This window comes from Gigantopelta aegis, chromosome 9 (assembly GCF_016097555.1).
Source record: "Gigantopelta aegis isolate Gae_Host chromosome 9, Gae_host_genome, whole genome shotgun sequence".
NCBI classification, from domain to species: domain Eukaryota; kingdom Metazoa; phylum Mollusca; class Gastropoda; order Neomphalida; family Peltospiridae; genus Gigantopelta; species Gigantopelta aegis.
In genome coordinates, this window is record NC_054707.1 from 83,605,376 (window position 1) to 83,611,849 (window position 6,474).

The following is a 6,474-nucleotide window of genomic DNA, read 5'->3' on the forward strand; positions in this document are numbered from 1 at the left end:
CCTCCCCCATCCAGGATAACCTCCGACGGGCACGCTCTACCAAACTTAACACTACCCTCTCCTAGTCTGTCCTACACTATCCTACCAGACGTGTACGCATAATTGGTTTTGAGGGTCGACTCGAATGTATTTTCTAAGGAAACATGACCCGACCCCCTGAAAACTTCGCTCATCACATTTTAGATCACACACACACACACACACACACACACACACACACACACACACACACACACACAGAGTAAAAAAATCGGACTCTCCTCCCCCCCCTCCCGAAACCCCCCACTAAAATACGAGTTCATACGCCTATGACCCCCATCCTATTTTACACTACATTAGAGCACATCACACCACACTAACCACACCAAACCAAGCCACGCCACACCAACCACACCACGCCACATCAAACCAAGCCAAATCACACCACACCACACGACACCACATCACACTACACCACAGCACAACACATCACACTAACCACACCACACCAACCACGCCACGCCAAACCACGCCACGCCACGCCACGCCACACCACACCACACCACACCACACCATGTCCATAATTTCTCTAAGTAGCTTCTAGCTGAAATTTAAATTTCAAAGTTTAAGTTGTGCCAGCTTGACTTAAATTTATAATTGCACACATACTGAGTAGCTATGCGCTTAAGGTAATCCTAGGGCTTAACGTAATCCTAGGGCGTAACGTAATCCTAGGGCTACGATCGCTTCGTGGAACGGGGCCCTGGACAGATAACCCGGGACGGGACGTTGCCCAGTGGTAAAGCGCTCGCTTAATGCCCGTTGGTGGACCCATTGAGCTATTTCTCATTCCAGCCAGTGAACCACGACTGGTATATAAAAGGCCGTGGTATGTGCTGTCCTGTCAGTGGGATGGTGCAAATAAGACCCCACGCTACTAAATGAAAAATGTAGCGGGTTTCCTCTTTAAGATTAACCAGATGTTTGATATCCAATAGCCGATTATTAATAAATCAATATGCTCTAGTGGTGTCGTTAAACAAAGTAAAGTTTGTTTTATTTAACGACACCACTAGAACACATTGATTTTTTTATCTTATCATCGGTTATTGGACGTCAAATATATGGTCATTCTGACAATGTTTTTTTTTAGAGGAAATCCGCTGTCGCCACATAGGCTACTCTTTTATGGCAGGCAGCAAGGGATCTTTTATTTGCGCTTCCCACAGGCAGGATAGCACAAACCATGGCCTTTGTTGAACTAGTTATGGATCACTGGTCGGTGCAAGTGGTTTACACCTACCCATTGAGCTTTGCGGAGCACTCGCTCAGGGTTTGGAATCGGTATCTGGATTAAAAAATCCCATGCCTCGACTGGGATCCGAACCCAGTACCTACCAGCCTGTAGACCGATGGCCTAACCACGACGCCACCGAGGCCGGTGTGTCGTTAAACAAAACAAACTTTAACTTTTTTGACAAATAACCCAAATATACTAAGTTACAGAGCAGTCACTGGAGAGAAACATTGCTGCTTCTGGTCAGTATCTAAATACGCAACAAGCCCAAACCAGCTCCCGCTTCTGTTGTACTCAATACAAAGGGCAATAATCTCGTTATGCACACAGCATCATACATGTTACATTTATCTCCCTTCTCCAGCGGTTTTAACTGGTGGGTGCCTTATCTTTTTGTATATACAAGGCATTTTTAAACACTGGAGTGTTCCATGGTGATCACACGCATGTACGCACGTACATGCGCACACACACGCACGCACACACATACACACACACACACACAGTGCTGGGACAAAGCTTCGCATTCAGGCAAACACGATGGAAACGGTACGAAAAAGAGCTGGCCTGAAAACGTTTCACTGTGCATTTGCATCATTCTACTGGCAATATTAGTTTGCACACTGTAATCATGTACAGCGCTTTAGTCCACGATGCCAGACCACTGCATTATCAACAGAACATTATTTAAAAGCCGTATAGTTTTAAGCTCCATACATGTGATAATAATTAATTGAAAAGAAGATTGTCGAATACTAATTGACCGCTAAGAATGTATTGGCCAATTCAATCAAGTTAGGTTCCAATAGTGTCTCCACGAGCACTCAAGTACTCAGGCACAGAGGGCCCCTTAAATTTCGCTCTCTTTTTATTTACTTAGTTTCATTCTTTACGAGTACTCAAATATTTTCGACTCGTGGAGGCCCTAGATCGTGTCGTCTTGGGTTATTAATTTTGTAAATATTTCTCCTGATTTTACCCAGTTTTGTCATTAAACAATATAATATAGTAGTTAATTTAGCAGTGACATTAAACATTCAATGAACGATGAGTTAAGTAAGATAATATACGGTTAACTGTCGTGTCTTGAAACCTCATACACTAGAGACCGCACAGGAAGACTGGTGGCGCCACACGCGGCCACTAGTTACTTTCTTTGGTTGAAAACCACAATACATGTCGGGCACTGCGGAGCGGGGGGGGGGGGGGGGGAGAGAGAGGGCTGGATAAAAAATATTGGTAGTAAATCTTAAGGCAGAGATGAATTTTACTTGTAGAATGCAGGAGATTGTATTTCAGGACATCTAGTTTTGAAAAGTTTACGAGGGAGCATACCCCCGAACCCCCTAGAAACTTTGCTTTGCGCCCTCGATCTCAGTTATTTTACTTTTGTTAATAATAATACGATAAATAAAATCACCAATTGTGAAATCTTGTTTTCTTTGACCCACCCCTGATTTTTTGTGACCTTATCTGGTGCAGGGTTTCTGCCAGAGGGTAAAATGGGTATGGTACCATACTCAAATATGTTTGCAGAATTTTTTTTCAAGTTAACTTTTTGACAAAATTAATTACTCTTTATTACTGTATGATTTTCTTAACCTTAACCCTAAACTTAACCCATTTTCTTTCTGAGGGAGGGCACCCCCCCCCCCCCCCCCCACCATATCTCTGTTGACTGGTGCATTCAATTCCATAGAGCCATACCCAAACATTTCTATCTGGCAGAAACACTGTGGTGGTAGTGCTCCATCTTCGTTGTTTGATGATGGTGCATCATAATTAGACGACTTGTCCATACAAAACCTCTTTTTCTAGGCAAGTATTCGTTCCTGATGAGTCATCAGAAAAGCTGATGCCATGTTGTGTGCAGTGTTCTTTCCGTGTTCTTTGCGCCATGGGAGTTCTCTCCAGGTTATACTGAGTGAACAGTAAACCCTACAGCTTCTGCTGTGCGTTTGGGTGCACTCTCCGGGTTCTGTTGTGTGTTCAGTGCACACTCCTGGTTTTATTGTGTATTTGGTGATCTCTCCGGGTTCTGTTGTGTGTCCAGTGATCTCTCCAAGTTATATTGTGTGTTCAGTGATCTCTCCAGGTTCCGTTGTGTGTTCGGTGATCTCGCCAAGTTCTATTGTGTATTCAATGATCTCTCCAGGTTCTGTTGTGTGTCCAGTGATCTCTCCAGGTTCTACTGTGTGTTCAGTGATCTCTCCAGGTTATGATGTGTGTTCAGTGATCTCTCCAGGTTCTGTTGTGTTCAGTGATCTCTCCAGGTTCTATTTTGTGTTCAGTGATCTCTCCAGGTTCTGTTGTGTGTTCGGTGATCTCTCCAGGTTCTGTTGTGAGTCCAGTGATCTATCCAGGTTATGTTGTGTGTTCAGTGATCTCTCCAGGTTCTATTATGTTCAGTGATCTCTTCAGGTTCTACTGTGTTCAGAGATCACTCCAGGTTATGTATGATGTGTGTTCAGTGATATCTATAGACTATGTTATGTGCAGTGTTCTCTCCGTGTTCTGTTGTGTGTGCTAAATTATTTTCTGCGTCTGTTGTGTGATATGTCATGTTCCAGTTCTCTTGTCTGTGCTATGTCATGATCATGGTATGTTGTATGTGTGTTCTGTCATGTTCTTCTTCAGGTTCTGTTATGTGTACTATGTCACGTTCAGGTTCTGTTGTGTGTGCCTCGTCATGTTCAGGTTTTGTTGTGAGTTCTCTATTATGTCCAGGTTCTGTTGTGAGTGCTATGTCATGTTCAGGTTCTGTCGCAAGTGACTGGATAGTGGCCGTGGTATGTGCTGTCCTGTTTGTGGGGAAGTGCATACAAAAGATACATTAGGGAAAATGTAGCGGGTTTCCTCTGATGACTATGAGTCATAATTACCAAATGTTTGACATGCAATAGCCGATGATTAATTTATCAATGTGCTCTAGTGGTGTTGTTAAACAAAACAAACAAATAAACTGTCGCAAGTGCTGTGTCATGTTCATTTTCTATGGTGATTATTTTCTCATGTTCAGCTTTTTGCTGTTATGTTCAGGTCTTGTTGTCATTGATGTGCCAAGTCCTGTTGTGCATGCTATATATCATGTTCATGTCCTGTTGTGTGTGCTATGTCATGTTCAGCTTATGTTGTGTGTGCTATATCATGTTCAGTTTCTGCTGTGCGTGCTATGTTGTGCTAATGTTTGGGTGTGTGTGTTGTGTCATGTTCACGTTCAACATTCTGTTGCTTAACTTAGCTTAGTAACTGGTTTAACGTGTCCATAGTCCATATACCACTAGGGTTTCAAACACGCCTATCCCGAGACCGGCCTTCGATAGGATCGGGTGTCTGACTCAGGACAGAAATATTCTGTTGCAAATATTTGTTAACTGTAAAATTAATCAAAGTTCATAGATCTTGCTATCGTTTATGTTGAGGCCGCATTGACTTTATTCGCCTTTTAACCTTACATCTGATTACACTGTCTTTTGTTACTGGACTTTGTCCTGGATAATTTACAATGACGTTTGTATGTGCAATATTGTTAATCCATAATGTCTACATTAGGGCAATCCTGTAGATCTTCAAAGGCAGCTGAAAGGCGGAATTTGATCACCGTAACATATAATTAAATACATGTACATCCAAAATCAGTGTAATTATGCTTGCACACTGGTCGTATATGCCACATACAACATTATTATGAATTAAAATTGTATCTACAGATACAAATTGCATGTTGGAAACTTTGCTTCAATTAAAAACATTTCAAAATAGATATTTGTTTTTCAAGAAAATTCACCAAAACATGTTTATTATTATAATTATGGTGCACATAAAATAGCAAACCATACAAATATTAATGTTACTGCAATTCCTATTTATATATACAGACACCATTCTTGTCTGTTGCCAAATGGTTCATTGCATGCAGTATCAAATGTTTTTCTTAAATAGACCGGGCTCTCACAACGACAAAAGTCATATTATTTTTAGGATTCAAGCACATAAAAATATTGGCATAATGTATGCTCTATTGTACTCCGCATTTGTAATTTTTATCACAGACCGATAACAAATAATACATATGTGTCGTATTTGGCACATACGACCTAAGTCAGACATAATTATATAACGAACTGTATTTAAAAAAGGGTGTATCTACCAGACACGACCAGTCGTGTTCACATAATGGAGAGCAAGCAAATCGGAGGAAAGTCATATGTGTCAGTTATGTCTATTTTCGTGCAAATTGGTATCTATGATTCACTTACGACCATTTAAATCCTACTGTATAAGCGATGCAATTAGGGACACAGCTACGATTTTTTGTGACAATATGTAATCGGGGATGGCGATTCCGAATATGCTAAAAAGAAGTTTTAGGTCGTATCTGCCACTTGCGACCTTTTAGCTCTCACGCGACAAATTATTGACATCAACTGTACTAGTGTATGAACACGTTGGTAATATCAGTCATTGTTTTCTTGGACTAGACCATATACATAATATACTTACTGTATTCTGTGTATTATCAGGGGTGGATCCAGGAAGGTTCAGGGAAGGGTGCAAGGTTTAGAAAGAGCAGCCATGGTACTCATAGTGGCCACAAGATAGAAAAACGAGCATCCAACAAAGTCAAAATTACATAACTTGCATTACATAATAAACAGCTGACCAAGATGTTTTATACTTCCACTAAAAAAAAAAATTAACTGTAAATTTATTTACCTATTACCTAACAGGATTTTCAGGGCATTTTAAAATTGTGGTGGTACACCCCCACCCCACCTAAAACACTTCCCGCGTATCCATGGTTGATTATTATACATGTATTATGCATATAATGTCTAATTACATTGATTTAATTTAGAAAACTTATTAAAATGGATATGCCGGTAATAAATTCATGTACCATGTACTTGAGACAAGTGAATTGTCCTTTTTTGGCCTTGAAAATAGATTGACGTTGTTTTAACGACAATTTAGTGGATATCATTATACGGCAAATGCTAATAAAGATATTTAAACCAAAAATAAGGCTTTAATTTTAAAACATTTCGCTATGCCAATTTGTTTAGATGTTTAGATGTCAATTATTGCTAAACGGAGTTATATATAAAATAAAATTTCCATGTTAGGGCCAATTATTTTAATTTGTTTTACTATTTTTATTTTTTGAAAATAGTTCTATTAAAGGTATTCCATCAGAA